We start from the raw sequence: 18,862 nt of genomic DNA on the forward strand, positions 1-18,862 counted from the left end.
TATCTCTAAAACGCACCGATTTTATATTAGTGTAGTTAAAAATATATAAAAAAAATTCAACAACGATTACGCCACTTATTAATGCGAAATTTCATCGCAGCTCTATACGTGCATTTATCGGATAATCTGCATTTAACGGATAATCTGTCTCGTGCGGCATGTTGCAGACGGAGCGAAGTGGGGCGCGACTGCTTGGTTTATCAGGAGATCGCGAGAGGCAGCTCGTGGGTGACGCATGGGCGCGATTCACAGCAGCCACTGCAGACAGACCTCCACTCATGGAGCGCTTTGTTTCCATATATGTATGGCTGGACGCCCTCGCCGCATGCCATCTGTGAACCCACGACGGCGCGTTACTCTGGCACGATTTCGTAGCGGTCGTCGCCCGTCTTGCGGGCACTACGCTGATCTTCTCACGCTTTCGCCGTAATTTCTTTCGCTTTTCGCCTCCGCGGTACCCTCCTGGCGCTCGCTTCGCTGTCACCGTCCTTAATCGCCCGCTGCGCTCCGCGTTCGCTCTCAGTGTTCGCTGTGCTCGTTCGCTCGGTTACACCGAGGGGCAACGCCATCGCTCAACGCAGGAGCGGGCGCCTATGAGCTGTGCTCTAAAATTCATTATATTACTTTCTTTGATTTAGCCTTTTTGTATGTGCCACTAGGGCTGAGCACGAGCTGGGTACGCGAGCGGCTCCTGCCGCCCGCCGTGTTGACGTCGGTCCGCAGCTGCGGCTGCTCAGCGCGTGGACGCCGTTGCCGCCGTTGTCTTCTGACGATATCGGGAACTTGAAATTTCTCCCTGTACTCCTTCGCCGAGAGGTGCGGGCTGCCGCACAACGTGCACTTACGATTGCGCCGGTGATCTTCCGCAAGCGATCTTTTGCCGCAGGTGCGACACCACTTGCTGCCCGGGTTGGGACACGCGTGAGCCCGGTGGCCCAGCCCTCCACACTCGTAGCAGACTTCCGTGTGGCGTCAGTAGAGCGTGCAGCGAAATATGCTCGCGCCACATGCCACGTAGTTGGGCACCTTCATGCCATCGAAAAGCACGACCACCGCCGTGGTGTTCTTGATCCGCCTGGCCTCCAAAGCTACCGGCTTCCGATGATTTACAATTCACGCTCTGAGTTGAGCCTCGCTGACTTCCATGTCGACTTCTCTTATGACTCCCTTACACGTATTCTCGGGTGGGGCCAGGTACGCCGCCACCCCAAACGTGCCTTCACCGAGCCTGATTTGCTGCACTGTGGCGTCCGCGTCCGCGTTTTTCTCTTGCGGAGTGCACACCACAAAAATGTTCTGAACTCCATGGGAACACATCGTGTCCTCTTCGATTTCGGCCGGAGCCAAGGCTGCTGCCATGGCCAAGGCTTGCTCAAAGCGTGTTTTACTGACCTTGTTAACATTCAGGCCATCCCTCGGTCTGTCATTGATGCGAAAAGTGTCCCTCAGTGGTCAAGTGACACGTCGTATCGTGTGGCGCGGTGCAGCGGTGCGACCGCCGTCCCTCCATCTGCCACGTGTATTGCCACCGTCTTGAGCCGAAGAATATTCTTCCCTGCGCCTGCGCGGCCAGCGACCGTACACCACCTTCTACTTGGGTCGCATGCCTCTTCTTGAGAAGTCTTTTCTTCCACGGCGCGGTTCCACGGTCCGGAAGACGCGGGTAGGCCTAACCGCGTCTTCTTGCCGTGGTTCTAACACTCACAGAACGGCTAAAAGTCCTTCAGCCGACGAAAATCTGCTATTGGCAGAGGCCGCTTGACTTGCCGCGTCGATTAAAGCATAAATCACCTGATTCCGCAGGGAGAATAGCTCGAGAACATTGATAAAGACCGGAGCCGATGTCAACGCCTCCGCACTCGTCGACTTCTTCGTCCTCTGTCTGTCATAGCAGCATTTTTTTTTTTCTGGAGGAACGTCTTCGGCGGACCCTATGTCATCGCGTAGTGTCCGTGGTATCTTTATGCGTCGAATGATTTTTCACCATTTACGTGAGTAGCTTCAACTCCACGGTTTCTGGACAGTCTTTGGATGAGCCATGGTGCGTGCATTCGCTGTTAGTGCACTCAATGTCCGTTGCACTGCTCATGTCAAAGCTGCGTGGTTGGAAAACTTTGGGCACACATTCTCGTTGTGGCATATGCAGTTCACGTGCCCAAGATTGAAACAATTAGACACTGAAAAGGTGTAGTAAAAATTCAAACGGCGCGTCGAAACCGTTCCACCATAAGACAAAGTAATGTCACCATTGAAGCTTAGCCTCATGCAATGCTATTTTCTTATACAACGCATTTGCAATATAGCATCACAATTTGCGGTTGGTTTAATCAAAGCAGACAGGTCGCTGTTGGGGATAGAAACATGACTCTGGTAAATTACGCCTGCAATTGTGTCACTGTTCTGCAGTATATGACAACGGGCATTATCGTCACCTAGGACCTTGATTTTTACTAATTCGTCAACTGCAGTCCGGTTACTGACGTCAAGAGGCAATATGTTCTTTCTGCCATCGATCCTCACATTCGTGATTGCATTAAGGGAAACAACCTCAATGTACACAGATATGGCTTGCCTGTTTAGATGATTCATGTTGTCGGTGGAAATGTCGCGCGCCAAGATGATTGTAGGCACCGGAGCAACTCCTATGACATTTAGCGTAGACATGCTTGAAGAGGAATAAGGTCCAATGATTCAGCTGCCAGCCATTGAATAATTTAAAGAAAAGGTGGTAAATCGCCCTTTTTTGTTCACTCTCTTTTCCTGACTGATGACCAGCCCTTGAAGTTTTATTGCCATCAGGGCCGAATGCTGACCGCCACAAACTTACTATGTCACAAAATAGATGCATAACGGAAAGATGGTTCAGATTTAGTATGTCATCTGTATGAATATATTAGGGAGCTTTATATTTTCCGCCACTGAATGACTTGGGTACCCAAAGGTATCATTGCACACACGCACGGCCTTCTTACGTTCTTTTGTACAACTTTTGCTTTTATTTTTGTAGCATTTCTTCATAATTGTAAACCCGACATTTAGCATCCCCAAACTTTCGGTGTGCAAAATCTAAATCTACCTACTGCACTGCCCTTGAAAACACAAACAAAAAACAAACAAACAAGGCAATGACGGTGACCCACAAAACCCTTTTCAAGCTTGGACGATACTGTCGAGCGAGCGCTTTTGGAGATAGTTTCACTTTAGCGATGTACTGCGTCACTCGGTTCCCGACGCGTCCGTGTGTAGAGCCGGCTGCCTTTCTGGGCCGGGACAGCGAACTTACCGCAGTCCTAGAAACGCTTAAGATCTTAACATGGACGCGTCGGGAGCCGAGTCATGCGAAATCTCACGAAAGTCAATCACGAAAGGCAATCACCCCAGAATTCTGGCACTAGATTTACACCTCGGAATGGTTCGCTGGCTTAGATGGCGGGCAAGCATCGTGTGGCTCAGTATCAACGAATCACGCATCACACAACGCAGCCGCTGACTTGTGTGGCACGATTGGTTACACCTAAAGCACGACACACTTATCTGAGGACTGAGTGAGCTCAAAGCACATGAAGCAAACTATCCGTTAATATGCAGATTCTCTGATAGTTGAGTCTGCAAAAGTTGATAATCTCGGACCTCCTTGTGTGAGCATCTCTTCGAAATGTCTGTCAAAAAAAGAGCTGTCTTTTGGAAATGTTCACTAGTCCGTGCATGGCCTCAAAGCCACTGGAGTGTCACTTATGTAAGTACTATATAATCGTGCTCGGCTTCTAATAAATCATTTGTTGAAGTTAGTGCATGTGTTCTACCCTCCGTCTATCTCTGTTTTGCGTCCTTCATTGTAGGAAACGTAACGCGACCATGATGTTCATTTGTCTAACGTAAAAAAAAATTCTTGCAAATGAAACATTGCAGATATAACACATCTGCAAAAAACAACCTAGCAAGCCCCACTTATCACGGACCATGCCGCCCGTAACTATCGAGGCGTTGTTTCTTTCTGATTTTATTTCATGGTTCCCCAAAAGGGACCAGCATTCAATTTTTACGGTATCCGTTTATTGAGTGGAAGAGACAGTTTACTAGTCAAAGTGTCCATCCTAAACTGCTAACGCAGAAAATACCAAGCAACATGTTTTATCTGAGTTTTTCGATCTGCAGTAAGAATCGTGTTCGCGAAGTCGTACACTGAAAACAAGCTAGAAACACATTCAAAAATAAAATATCCTTAGGCAAGTTGTTCCTTGGGCTTCTTCATTCTTGTACATTCTTGTTTTGGCGCGTTACTTAGAACGCAAAAAAAAGGACGGACGATAGAGAGGGAAGCACCTCACTGTCTTTTCTTTGTTCTTTCTCACGTTCTAAATAAAACCCACGCGCCAAATAAAGAATGTACAGCAAGCCAGAAATCGTCGTAGGCGAGTGCGATAGCGACTGTCTGTCAGAAGTGGCGGAAGAAAGACAAGTAGCAAGAAAGTAATACTTTGTTTATGAAGCTACTCATGGGGTGCGCGTTTTCCGAAGTTTGGAATTATTTCGGCATTAACTACGTGCTTTCGGTATTTCCTGTTGAAATGCTTTAGCCGTATACGAGTGAATGCGTTCTTTGTCACGCCAGGCTAAGAAGTTTTTTTTAACCCGATGATTTTTTTTCGCGTGACACGCAGTTAACCGTACTTCCGCAGACACACTTCTGCTTTTGATTTGGGAAGCAGGACAGAAAGTGAGAGAGGCATAAAGGAGAGATGCCTCGACCTGCACCACTACTGTATCGCAGGTTAGGGAAGCAGGACAATAATTATCTCACAGTGAAACCACAAAACTCGGGTAATTCACTCTAAATTTCCCGCGTAAAAAAAAAAAAAAACACTCAAGTGTGCCGCCGTGCAATGAAAGTCACCAATCCTCGCCACATTTTGCAGTTGTCGTTTCTCACCACATATCTGCCGTTCCATTCGTGGCCGCGAAAGCAGCGCCGCTTGTTAGCATGAACTTTTTTTAGCTTGTACTTTACTAACCAGAAAACGCAATTTCCTACATGATATAAGGACTGCGATTTTAAGCGATAACTGTGAAGAACCGAAAATCGCCGACTTACACACAGTAATCTGAGTGCATCCATGTGTAGTTCGAAGCTGGGTATCATGGAAACTAGGAGCGACATATCGTTTTTGGCAACTTTCTGTGTATATTTAAAATTATAATTCGTTCTAAGATTGCGAACAGCATGCTCGATTATTTTACTACCAAACAAAATGTTTCATTTGTGCCAGCATTTCATTGCACGTTCTTGGGTGCTTTAGTTAAAACGTAATGTGCATACAAAATACACATCCGTGGTTAATTATTTATTTCACTAAAAATTCGAATACACCTAAGCTCTTGTTGGAATTATGATATTGCTACAGGACAATTGAGTAATGCGGTTTCAGCGATTCTTCTAGGGAACGAAAAGGCGAAAGTGAACAATACGACAACCTGGAGGTGCGCATGTTACCGGCTCATGAGATCGCGTACGGCGTAACCCATGTTGTTTATTGGATGATTCGCAATCGTTGATAATAAATAAATAAATGATGGAGTTTTACGCACCAAAACCATGGTTTGAAAACCACTACGAGGCACGCCGTAGGGGGACACTCCAGAATAATTTCGACCACCTAGGGATCCTGAGCGTACCCTCAGTGCACGGTGCAGGGGCATCCTTGCATTTCGGCCCATCTAAATGCGGCCACCAAAGCGGTGTCTTAATCGCTCGTCTTGGGACTTAGCAGCACAACGAGAAAGCCGCTAAGTCAGCAAGCATTGACCACGTTGTGTCAATTCTAATACAAATATTGCTGCTAGGGAAAGCTACAGGGGCTAAGCTACAGTCAAATAAGCATAAATGCTCAAGAAAGTGGACAACGTCCAGCCGTTGAAATATCCTATCCGCCATGATGATGCAGTGGTTTACGCACAAAAAATCCAAGTACTCTAAAATTAGTGTCTTACCCTGTTACCGTTATATATCCGTCACTGCATTCCCACCTCTCGCAACGGTATCTTGGGAAATGGTTTTCTCCGTCCCTCAAGTAAACATTCCTGAACAAGGAAGAACCTAGAGTCAAAGAAATAGACAAACGATATTGGTGGCAATATTTGATTCGTCGCCTTGTGAAAAACTTTGGCAGATTCATTGTTTTCGATCTGAACGTGCTAAAAGACCTGCCCCTGATTTCAAAAGAGGAAGACATGTTCGCTCATATTCTTGAACCAGACAATGTGCCCAATGTTTAAACACATGCTCTAGTTTGTGACATAATTTGTAGCTACAATTTTTGCGTCTTATAATGTAGCTTTTCATTTGGTGCATTCATGTTTTACTGCCTAAAATAAACACGTTACATTATTCAGTGGAATAATTAGTGTAAGAAAGGCAGAACTTAGCTTGACGGAACAGCGGGTGCTGTAGTGCGATACATTATTTGATTGATTGAGTGACTCAAAAAGAGAGTCAACACAGTAGATAATATTTTCTGAAATCTACTGGAAACACGGTTGAGCGTCCTCGGTGAAGCGGAGGCCAATTGAAAAGAAAATTAGCGTAGCTTGCGCTGGAGGTGCAATGCTAAAGAGACAGCGGAGCTGATGGGCACCTAGCTAGTCCTGGCTTTTGGGCTTGGCAAAGCACTACCAAGTCATCTCCAGAATTTTCCGGATTTTAATGATTATTCATGGATTATTGGTTAGCTATTGAATGGCTATTGATGGGCTATCGCAAGGTATTGGGCACGTATTTCGGCTAGGCTATGTACTACCAAGTCATCCCCAGCATTTCCCGGAATTTATTGATAATTTGTTGATCATCGATTAGCTATTGAATGGCTATCAATTGGCTATCGCAAGGTATTGGTCACGTATTCAGGCTAGTATATGCACTGCCAAGTTATCCCCATCATTTTACGGAATTTATTGATTATTGATCGATTATCAATTAGCTATGGATTGGCTATTGATTGACTATCGATGACTGACTAAGCTTAAGTAGTCCCAACCATGCCTAGCTAGACTAAGCCACGCTCAGCTTCGCTAGTTCACCGGAGAATGTGCCATTGCGCTTGGACCCTTTCTGCACAGCCACCAGGATCGGCCCACATTTTTTCCGACGCATCATGGACTTTCGGCCGGCTTAAACAGCTACGCTGTTAAAATAAGTAGGAAAGAAAAACGGGCGAGAAGTCGTAAACCACTACACAGCAAACCAAGCTGAAGCACTTACAAATAGCTTGATCGCTTAGGTAATGAAGGTATGAAGGAGGGAACGTGTGAAGCAGCAGGTGGTTGCACTATGCGAGTGAAAATTCTTGGAGGTTGTGTCAACGTGATTGCCTCAGTAGGTATATAGATGCCACGTGGTAATCTTGTTAATTTTTTTCTCTTGTTATATTATATAATTATTTATTTTTTATTAATTTTTACATTTTGCAGCCCTGTTAGGGCTATGGCATGAATGGGGAATTATACAGTTGTAGAGCGTATACAAAGTGCAAATATAAGCAGCCCGAGAGCAAAAAAACAAACAACACAAAAGACAGATCAATACCATTCAAGCTTGAGCAAGAAATCGTCCGACGGAAAGGAAGGAATAGCACCAGGCAGAGAGTTGCAATATTCAATCGTTCGTTCTAGAGTTTTACGTGCCAAAACCAGTTCTGATTTTGAGGCACGCCGTAGTGGAGGGCTCCGGATTAATTTTGACCACCTTGGGGTTCTTTAACGTGCACTACAACGCAAGCACGCGGGCGTTTTTGCATTTCGCCTCCATCGAAATGCGACCGCCGCGGCCGGGATTCGATCCCGCGATCTCGTGCTCAGCTGCGCAACGCCTTAGCTGACTGAGCCACTACGGCGGGTTGCAATATTCAATGGTTAAAGGAAAAAAAAAACTATACTTAAACGCTTCAGTTCGCGACCGATATGGTACAATATTAAGATAGTCAGACCTCCTAGATGAGGAACGTTCCACAAATTTTATGTATGTGCTGAGTCAAAAAGTGTTCGATGAGTTAATTAATGAATGCTATGTTGCGACGGATGCTGATAGTTGTTACATTTACATCTGAAAGCTTAGAAGAAAGAGAAAAGTTCCTCTCATATCGACGGTAGATAAACCGGATAGGTTTTTCCGAACCATTTCCAACTTCATGGTGTCCGATTTCTTATGTGGATTCAATAGCACACAGGCGTACTCCATAAGTGACCGGATAACTGATTTGTAAGTGACTACTTTAGTATTTAAAGGAGCTGTGCGCAATGTATACGCCCTAAGTAGCCCAGCTTTTTAAGTGCTTTGTGGCCAATATAATTTATATGATGAGACCATGACGTGTTATTAGTAAAATAAAGACCCAGGTATGTATATTTGGACACTTCAGTGCACAACCGTTAAATGCATAAGGAAACGTGGGTGGAAACAAAATGACATGTCCACGGATTTCTTGAAATTTATAGTAATTTGCCAGGTTTTACACCATTGGCAGAAATTGTCTAAAGAATCATTTAGAAGAATATGATCTTTAGGTGAGTTTACAGTTTGGTAAAGCACGCAGTCGTCCGCGTATGTTAGAAGATAAGTCATTAATATACAGCAAAAAGAGGAATGGTCCTAGTACAGAACCCTGCGATACACAGGAATTTACGTCAACAGCAGAAAAGTTAGTGTTCCTGAAACAAACGCTTTGTGAATTGCCACTGAGAAAACTAGCGATCCAGTTAACAAAAGAGGGATTTCTAAATATCGAGTCAAGCTTGCATAAAGGTTTAGAGTGAGTAACTGTATGAAAAGCTTTCGAGAGGTCGATAAAGATGGAATCAATTTGGTAACCTAAATCAAGCGCACGGACAATGTCGTGTCTAAATTCTATCAATTGAGTAATAGTACTGTAACCACACCGAAACTCGTGTTGAAAGTGAAATAAAATATTGTTATTAACAAGGTAGTCAGAAATAAGCCTGTGTAGTACGTGCTCCAACATTTTGCAGGAGTAGGATGTAAGAGAGATCGGCCTGTAATTTGACAGACACTGTTTGTCGCCAGATTTATGCAACGAAATAAGTATTGCTGTTTTCCATAGCGATTTCCTGAGTATAAGCATTAGGTAGCGATACCACTAAAGAGAATAACGACGCAGAAAAGTATTGGGAATCTCATCTGGGCCGCAGCTCTTTTTCATATCAACGTTAAGGATCCTCAGAGACAAAAGCATCTTCAATAAGAGGATGCACATCACTGCAGTAAGGAGGAATTTCGCGGTTGTCTATTGTGAAAAGAGATTGGAAATGCGCTTTAACTGCAGTGGCGATTAACTTAAGATCACCAGAGGGCACATTGTTAACCAAAAAAGTATTGCTAGAATTTATGTTAGGAAAAATTGCAGCACAGAATTTTCTAGGGTTACTTCACAATAAGTTAGTTCACATAACATTATAGTAAAAATCACTGGCATTGTTTGCCTTGGCCGTGATATTCATCCTTAATAATATTGTCGCAACGTCAAAAACAGAGGTCGAAGAGCACTGATCAAGAGGAACAGCAGCAGGTCGCCTTTTTAATACTGCGCGCTACCGCGTTTTCTTCTTCACTGCGCCTTGATAAAAACGTTCATGCATATTCGCATTGTCCTTTTCTTCATCGGAGTACAGGCGCGGCATTTGCGGCCCTTCGAAGGAAGCATCGTCCCGATACGCAACTTAAGCATATGAGGGCGGTGTACAAAGGCACAGAACAGTAACACTCGCAAAATCAAACAACAAAAAACAACCAAAAAGAACAAACGAAACTTAGTTCGACAGATACGGATTCATCTGCACCACATACATAACTTCAGGTAAGTGCTTGCGGCCGACTGGAGCTATTCTCACTGTCAGGAACGACCTCCTAGGTCACGTCGCTCAGGCGTTGGATCACTCTGTACCGTCTTATCACTTTTTCGGAAAGTCCATGACGGCGGCATCATCATCATCATCCGCCTATATTTTATGTCCACTGCAGGGCTAAGGCCTCTCCCTGCGATCTCCAATTACCCCTGTCTTGCGCTAGCGTATTCCAACTTCCGCCTGCACATTTCCTAACTTCATCATCCCATCTGGTATTCTGCCGACCTCGACTGCGCTTCCCTTCTCTTGGTATCCATTCTGTAACCCTAATGGTCCACCGGTTATCCATCCTACGCATTACATGGCCTGCCCAGCTCCATTTCTTCCGCTTAATGTCAACTAGAATCTCGGGTATCTCCGTTTGTTCTCTGATCCACAACGCTCTCCTCCTGTCTGTTAACGTTCGTCCTAAGATTTTTCGTTCCATCGCTCTTTGTGCGGTCTTTAACTTGTTCTTGAGCTTCTTTATTAACTTTCAAGTTTCTGCCCCATATGTTAGCACCGGTAGAATGCAATGATTGTACACTTTTCTTTTCAACGACAGTGGTCCGACCCAGTCAGGATTTGGCAATGCCTGCCGTATGCACTCCAACCCAATTTTATTCTTCAGTAAATTTCTTTCTCGTGGTCAGGGTCCCCTGTGAGTAATTGACCTAGATTAACGTACTCCTTTACACATTCTAGAGGCTGACTGGCGATACTGAATTCTTGTCCCCCTGCCAGGCTATTGAACATTAGCTTTGTCTTCTGCATATTCATCTTCAACCCAATTCTTACGCTTTCTGAATTAAGGTCCTCAATCATTTGCTATAATTCGTCTCCATTGTTGCTGAATACGACAAAGTCATCTGCAAACCGAAGGTTGCTGAGACTTTGTCCGTTTATCCTCACTCCTAAGCCTTCCCAGCCTAAGAGCTTGAATACTTCTTCTAAGCATGCAGTGAATAGCATCGGAGAGATTGTGTCTCCTTGCCAGACCCCTTTCTTGATAGGTAACTTTCTACTTTTCTTGTGGAGAACCAAGGTGGCTGTGGAATCCTTGTAGATGTTTGCTAAGATATTCATGTATGCCTCCTGTACTACGTGATTACGCAATGTCTCTATGACTGCTGGTATCTCTACTGAATCAAATGCCTTTTCATAATCTATGAAAGCCATATAGAGAGGTTTATTGTACTCCGCAGATTACCTGATTGATGACATGGATATGATCCATCGTAAAATATCCCTTCCTGAAGCCAGCCTGTTCTCTTGGTTGGCTGAAGTCAAGTGCTGCCCTGATTCTATTGGAAATTATCTTGGTGAATATTTTATACAATACTGAAAGCAAGCTAATGGGTCTATAATTCTTCAATTCTTTAAAGTCTCTCTTCTTATAGATTATGGCGTATGGACATCCAAACCCATACTTTATCACCGGGAGTGTAGAGAACGGACCTGTGTCGAAGATCGTACCATTTTGCATCTTGGTCTTGCAGATGACAGGTACGTACGCGGGCAAGCTGCTTGGCTTCTTCGTCGCGCTGAGTAAATTCATCAACGTGGGTAGGTGCGTCTTCACACTCGTGCGGCAGCATAGCATCAAACGTCGTCGTGGCTTCGCGACCGTGGACCAAGCTGAAGGGTGTCATTCGAGTAGTTTCTTGTCGAGCGGTATTGTATGCGAAGGTTACGTAAGGCAAAATTTGATCCCAGTTTTTGTGTTCCACGTCTTCCTAAATGCACAGCATGTACTGCGAGGGTCTTATTAAGGCGCTCGGTTAGTCCGCTGGTCCGCGGATGATATGCGGTTGTATTCCGGCGGCTTGTACCACTGATTCTGAGAACTGAGTGAAGGAGTTCTGCAATGAAGGTAGTTCCCCTGTCTGTGATGACTACTTTTGGGCGTCGTGCCAAAGGACGACGTTTTCGATCAAAAAATGAGCTGATTCGGCTGCTGTGCCCCGCTGCGTAGCGCGTCAGGTAATCGGTTGCGACAATGATCCATCTGTTGCCTGCTGCAAAAGTTGGAAATGGGTCCAGGAAGTCCATTCAACTTGGGCGAAAGGCTTTCCTGGTGAGTAGTGAGTACGTACTTTGTTGAGGTACTGAGGAGAATGGTACCTCGACTGGAGTTAAGAGACCTACAGGCTTGCCGGTAGGTGGTTTGCGCTTTTGGCAGTCGGCATACGTTTGTACATGATGTTTCACAGCAGCGGGTACCTTTGGCCAATAGTACTTGCGTCGGAGTTGGAGACCGTCAGTAGTCACGAAGGCAGTTTTCTCACGATCTATCTCATCGACCTCCATCTGCCAATACCCGCTTCGTAGGTCCATTGATAAAAAATAACGTGCATGCCGCAGCATGACCAGCGAATCGTCTATGCGTGGCAGCGGGTAGACGTATTTCTTCGTGACTTGGTTTAATTTGCGGTAATCGATGCAGAAGCGCAAGCTGCCGTCTTTCTTTCTGACCAAGACCACGGGTGACGTCCAGGGACTGTTCAAAGGCTGCATGAGGTCATCCTCGAGCATCTTCGTCACTTCCTTCGAATCTCTTCACGTTCCTTTCCATCTACAGGGTAGAGGTTTTGTGTAATCGACGCCAGTGGTATCCATGATTATACGGTGCTTGGTCAGTGGTGTTTGTTTGACCTTTGACGTAGTGGAAAAGCAATCTTCGAACTGATGTATCAGCTCTAAGAGGCGCTGTCTCTCGGAAGGCGACAAGGTGGAGCTGACGTCGACAGACAAACCTGTCGAGGCCGGAACGGTCGTTTCTTGACGTTGTACAGTGAAACAATCTTTTACTTGGGTGATGTCGCCGCAGTACGCAATTGCGGTGCATTTATGGACGTGACGGCGTTCGTTGCTGAAGTTCGTGAGAAGGACTTCCGCATGCCCATGAGTCATGTCGAGTACGCCTCTAGAAATCGAAACGCCTTGCGTGAGCAATAGGGCAACGATTTGCTCCGCGATCAGATTCCCATGGTAGGGCTTCTGGCATGAGACAGATACAAGGCGGCAGGAGCGCGGTTGAATGGTCCCATCGTCGGAGATTCGCAGACGCTCATGTTGCCCGTCATGAATGGTATCGACATAGAGGCTTGCAGAAAATGTCACCATACGTTCCGGAACGGTTATGGCGGCGCCGTTATCTCGCAGAAAATCCATCCCCAAGATGAGGTTTTTGCAGCAGTCGGGGAGAATGACGAAAGTGGCAACAAAGCTGGAATCACCGATGTGGATTCGAGCGGTGCATGTTCCCGTTGGTGTCATTAGCTGGTCACCGGCACTTATTTGTGGCCCGGTCCACGGCGTCCTCACTTTCCGAATGCGGTCGGCCAGCTCTTGCCGCATGATCGAGAATTCTGCGCCAGTATCAACAAGTGCTGTGACGTGATGTCCATCTATCAGAATGTTGAGATTGGCACGGGCAACGTCGTCGGCATTAGTATTCGTCGTCGTCATATCGTCTTCGTGGGTAGCGTACGGGGTATTTTTGGCGTCTCGACACTGGGCAACCTTGCCCCCCGAGGTCGCTGCCATTAGGGGAACGAGCAGCCCTGACGACGTCAATGAAACTCTGGCGGTTTGGGGAAGTGTAACGTACTGGTGACCGGGACTGCCAGCGACTACATGGTGAAGGTGCTTGGCTGGTCGACAGGTGATCACGGTTCGGGGCACAACAGTCGTCAACGCGCAGAGAAACGGCAGGCGAAAATCTTCCCACCCCAGCATCTTGATAGGGACAGTAACGGGCAATATGGCCAGGTTCCCCGCAGTGGAAACATAGTGGTCGACGGTCGGCCGTGCTCCATAAGTCAGTACGGCGGACAGGAGGTCGTCGCACAGACCCCGTTGCCACCACGGCACGGGAACGGTGCGTGGCTGAAATGGCGGTACCTCCAGTGAAGGGGGAGGACGTCGGACCACGTCGGCATAGCTCAATGGACGTGCCTCTGGACATAGAGCTGGTGAGGATAAGGCTTGCCTCAACTCTTGGCACACGACTCGATGACGTAGGAATACGGATTGCTTGGAGCGCAATTAGACAAACCATGGAACGACGTTGTGTCGTCAACGTTGTCTCGCCGGACACGAACGCCGCCACCGTAATCCAGCGAGGTCAAAGTTCCGGGTTGTTGTGGATAAGCTGAAGCACTGTGGTAGTCGAATAGCACGGCCTGCCTGCTTACAGGCGGACTAGATGGTACCGAAGAGTGTGTCTGCGGCGACCTGTTTCCTACTGGGACACGTGACTCGGTGCGACGTGGAGAACACGTGCCCGTGAAATTGCGTTCGTCTGGAGGCTGTACCAATGTCGATAGGTGAGGCGGTGGTGATTGAGAACCGCCTTCGACAGTTAGAGGAGCTGTCTCGAGGTTTCATCAAGGAGATAGAACTGTCCAGGCTCAAGCAGAAGCAATCCACGTGCTGAACAAGTTTCCGTGAAACATGTAGGCCAGATTGTAGGTCGCAGGGTTCTACAACCGGCGCAGCGAAGTAGATGGTTCGATCAGCAGGGCAGAAGACTTGGCAAAAAGCAGAGTGCGGATGAGCATACTGCCGTCGCTGCTGTTGCCTCGCCCACATATCGACTGATTCAGTATTTTGTGCACGCATATATAGGCGGATCAAATAAACCATTATCACTACAGTGCACTATGCTCACGAATTGCGACAGAATTGTATCTACGAAGTTACTGGGGTGATAGTATAAAAATCAGGTTCTCGAAATGAGCTCTTATGTACGGAGTTCAATTATGTGTGATATTTATTTTCGGCGAATGTTTCAGAAAGAGACTGTTACTGTACTTCACCAATATAATATGTCTATGAGCATGCTTATAGCATACCGTCTGTAATTATTGTGTAGGTTATTGCTATACAAGATACGAATGGTTATTGCTATACAACATACGAATGAAATGGAATAAAATAAGCTATAAGTGAGGTATTATCCAAATTCTTTTTTTATTCGAAAGGCCCATGTATGCCATTATGTACGGAATATAACATCGTTGAAATGCCTGCTGCGGCTTCTCACGATGGCACGGATCCGAGTGGTCCCATTTTCAATGACTCTGCCACATAGATACGGCTGAATTTGAGGGATGGTCTGGTCTATGCTGACTTTAGGGGCATCGGTCGATTGCGGCTTATTGACCTAGACATGCGACTTCAGGAAACTCTACAAGAGAAAGTCTAGCGGGGTCAAACCGCACGATCTTGGTGGCCACTCCACGTCACCTCTGCGAGAGATAACCATAGCCTCAATTCGTTCATGCAGAATGTCCATCGGGGCGTCCGCTGGGTGGCACGTAGCGCCATGCTGCTGGACCCACATGTCGTGTCCATATCGTTCAATTTGTGCCAAAAGAAATCAGTTATCATCGTTCTGTAGTGCTCGCCATTGACGGTGACGGCTTCACCAACGTCGTTTTCAAGAAAGTACGGACCAATGACGCCGCCGGCCAAAATTCACATCAAACAGTAACTTTTTGTGGATACATTGCTAGCTGGGGAATCTCGTGTGGGTTGGCGTCGTCCCATATAAGGCAATTGTGCTTGTTAACATAGCCATTCATCCGAAAATGCGTCTCGTCGCTAAAGATGATTTTTCGGCGAAAAGTGGTGTCCTCTTCCAAACGGCCCGACGCCCACTCAGCGAACAAACGGCGTTGTCTATGGTCATTAACTTTGAGCATCTCCTGGGTCAGTTGGATCTTCTACGGGTGTAGGCCCAAGTCCTGACGCAAAATTCGCCAAGTTGAAGTCTGCGAAAGGCCGAGGTCTTGTGCACGGCGAGGAATTGACTGCCTCGGATTCTCCTGCACACTTTCGTAGATCGCGGCGATGCTCTCGGCCGATCCGGCGTTTCTTTGACGTACGGGTGTTGGCTGATTGTTTACCGTACCGGTCGTCTCGAATTTGGCCACCAAACGTTGCGGAGTGGACTTAGAAGGGCCACGTGCCGCGTCTGCCGGAAAATGGGCGCAACGCGCGCAACGTTTGCACTAACAGTCATTTTGATATAAAAAGTTTATCATTTGGGCATGTTGCAATGAACAAGGCAATGAACAAGCTGATGCTGAAGCGAAAATGATGTGCAGAGCGCGACAGCAGAAAAATTCAGAGCCCTTCGACTACTGTGAAGATGGATGCCAGCGAAGCTGTGACTATGGTGGGTCTGCTACAGTGAATATTGCTATAGCGAACTTATATATTATCATTACTGAGTATATTGAACATTTCGGTATGTTCGCCTAAGAGCAAGGACACCGGCGTCGTGTTTTCGCCCGGCGCGATGGCCAAGTAGTGCGTTTGCTGCGCCAAGTCCGCCCCATCGTCATAGACTAGCGCATGAGCCATAGCGTTCATAGCCGCGGCACACTGCACGGCACCGTCAGGGTCCTGGATGATGTAGTTAAACAAGCATCCGTCCCATAGCGAGTCCAAAGGGCGACTGCTGATAACAGCGCGATCTCTACGTCACGAGACAAAGCGGCACAATGATTGGTGGGACGTGCCACCGCCGAGTATCGCGACATTTGTGAACGAGGCATCGGCGGTGGTGATGGGTATAACAATGGGCCTTCCATCATCCGTTTTGACACATGTGCTAAGGCACAACTGGTGGGAAACCGCCACGCACATGGAGTCCAATCACCACGCGCATGGAGCCGAAATTGTTGTACACGACGGTTGGCCCACGGACGCGATCTCCTGGAACCTAGCCGTTAACAGCTTGACTGTAAAAAGGGCGGAAAGGCTCGACGGAGATAAGGACTTGTCCACAGAGTCAAATGCCGGTCCGTCCTTTGTCCGCGGTCGAATTATGCGCACCGTCACAGATGATGTTGATGTGCACACCTTGCTCGGTCCCACACCTTGCAAAAGTGAACTTGCCAAGCACAGGAGGCATTTCGATACGAATCACGTTTTTACGAAATCGTATTACAGCCCGTTCACATTCGATGACAATAATCCAGGAAACAACTTGGGCAAGAACAAATCATTGCCACAATTGCCTCCATAGACTGGACTTAAGTTTAAACTTAAGTTTCAGCTTTCCCTCAGTAATCAATGAAGCCAACAGACCCTGCTACGTCGAATGATCCTTGGTGTACAATATACACGGTAATACACTTAAACGTCGATATAACGAAGTCGGTGAAATCAGCAATATGCTTCGTTATATCGAAATTCCGCTGTATTGAAATTCGACTTTTTTTTCGCCGAGCGATTTTTCTTACACGGGGCAGGGCCGCAAAATTTTCCGAATTATCGGGCTATCAAAAAAAGCAAACTTGAAATGAGAAAACAGTTCATTTTGCTGAACTTGACAGTCGGCGACGAATGATACGGTTTCATGCCACGTCGACGATATCTTCACATCTGCTGTACGAATTAAGCGAAGCCAGCCACGCTTTCTCGTCCACTCCGATCCCCGCGGCTAATAGCGTCGCCCGCACTGGCACGACGCCATCATGAAAAGCGCCGGCAGTGGGGAGCTAATGCTTCGTCGGCCTCTCGAGTCAACGGGTCTCCCAAACTAGAGATTGCGCAACCTACTCCAGTGCTAAACATGCGGGAAGACAGCTTACATAATGCCACGCCGTCTCGGCAGGCCCACTCTTTGCACACGCAGCAGATGACCTCTAAAGTAGAGGGTGCGCGGCTGCGTGAGCGCTCAGCCGCACTTGCAGTCATCTGCAGCCACGGCCGAGAAGCGCGCTTGATCGCGTTACCGCGAGCTCGACCCCTCCCTATCTGTCCCTTTGCTCGCGCGGGAAGACGGCACTTGTGAAGCCACCATCTTTCTTGTCTCACCCTCACGCGCTTTTACTCGAACCTAAAGCACACAGTGCGCGAAGCGCGATAGGATCTTATCGCACTTGGACTTTATAGGGAACTTTGGCGGTCGCTCTCGTCGCGTGATTTGAGAAGTGCGTTATAATTTTATGGTATATATAAATTATTTCTTGTATACAACCTTTTATGAATTTTGTGCGTGTTTCCCCTTAAAACCTATGCGGGGTATAGCAGGCCAGGTACACCCGTGAGCAAAAGTATACGGACCACAGGGTGGCCGCAAAATGGGAATGTCTTCGTATTTACAAGCATAAACTTGCATTGATGATTACACTGAAAAGCTCGCAGTGTCAAGTTTGACTGCAGCCCTCAATTTCAAGTTGCGTTCATAGGCAGAGGAAAAAATCGGCTTTTTCGCGCAATCCCTGGTCTGTATACTTTTGCTAACGGGTGTACATGCTCCGGCGGTTAAAATCTGCGCTTTTCCTCTTATTCGACGTTCTTTCTCCCTCCTGTCTTCGCAGTAGAGGGTCTGATTTGGTTTGAATAAATCAGAATAAGGGAACTCACCGTTCCAAAAGCGGTGTAAGCTCTCCTTATAGTCGCAGTACCTGGCCGAAGCATGATGCAAAACGGACGTTGATAATGACAGCACTATTAACAACCATACCTTCTTCATTTTTTGTAGACTCTTATAGAGCTGGCTCGCAATTTTGCTTGTTGGGACCGCAAACTGAAGTTCGCGTTTCATTCAGCTCTGAAACAAAGAAGGAAAATACGAGTCGTAAAGCAACGTGCGCTCGGTGATATCACGAACATATCTTGCTTTCGTAGTGGCTGTCTGTTTCACTGGTAAATACTACAATATTCACCGATGATTGCCATGCTCCTTAATACGAAATTTGAGCGCAGCTCTGCGCGTGTCTTCATTTCGCGATATATTGAATGGCGCGAACAATGTATCCTGCGGCACGTTGCAAATCTTTTGTAGTGTTAATTTGGAAGGAGAGCACGTAAGGGGGGCTGTGTTTCTGTGTTTCGAGTGGTTGCCTGCGCTTTTCGATCATTTGAAAGCGACATAACAGCGCGGCCTAAATTTGATGTCTTGTGGTTCGCATGCCATAGCTTGTCATGCAAGTGAATTAAGAGACTT

The 18,862-nt window shown here is 46.8% G+C and overlaps 1 long non-coding RNA gene across 1 annotated transcript in view; it reads right to left on the reverse strand.

Annotated features, from left to right (window-relative positions):
- Nucleotides 1-18,462, reverse strand: part of LOC125945939 (uncharacterized) — a 52,240-nt gene extending 33,778 nt beyond the window's left edge. The window contains exon 1 of the long non-coding RNA XR_007467241.1: nt 18,280-18,462. This is a non-coding gene — a long non-coding RNA (uncharacterized LOC125945939). The remainder of the gene's footprint in view (nt 1-18,279) is intronic.
- Nucleotides 18,463-18,862: the final 400 nt, after the last annotated feature.

The sequence above is a fragment of the Dermacentor silvarum genome, chromosome 5 (genome assembly GCF_013339745.2).
Source record: "Dermacentor silvarum isolate Dsil-2018 chromosome 5, BIME_Dsil_1.4, whole genome shotgun sequence".
Classification (NCBI taxonomy): domain Eukaryota; kingdom Metazoa; phylum Arthropoda; class Arachnida; order Ixodida; family Ixodidae; genus Dermacentor; species Dermacentor silvarum.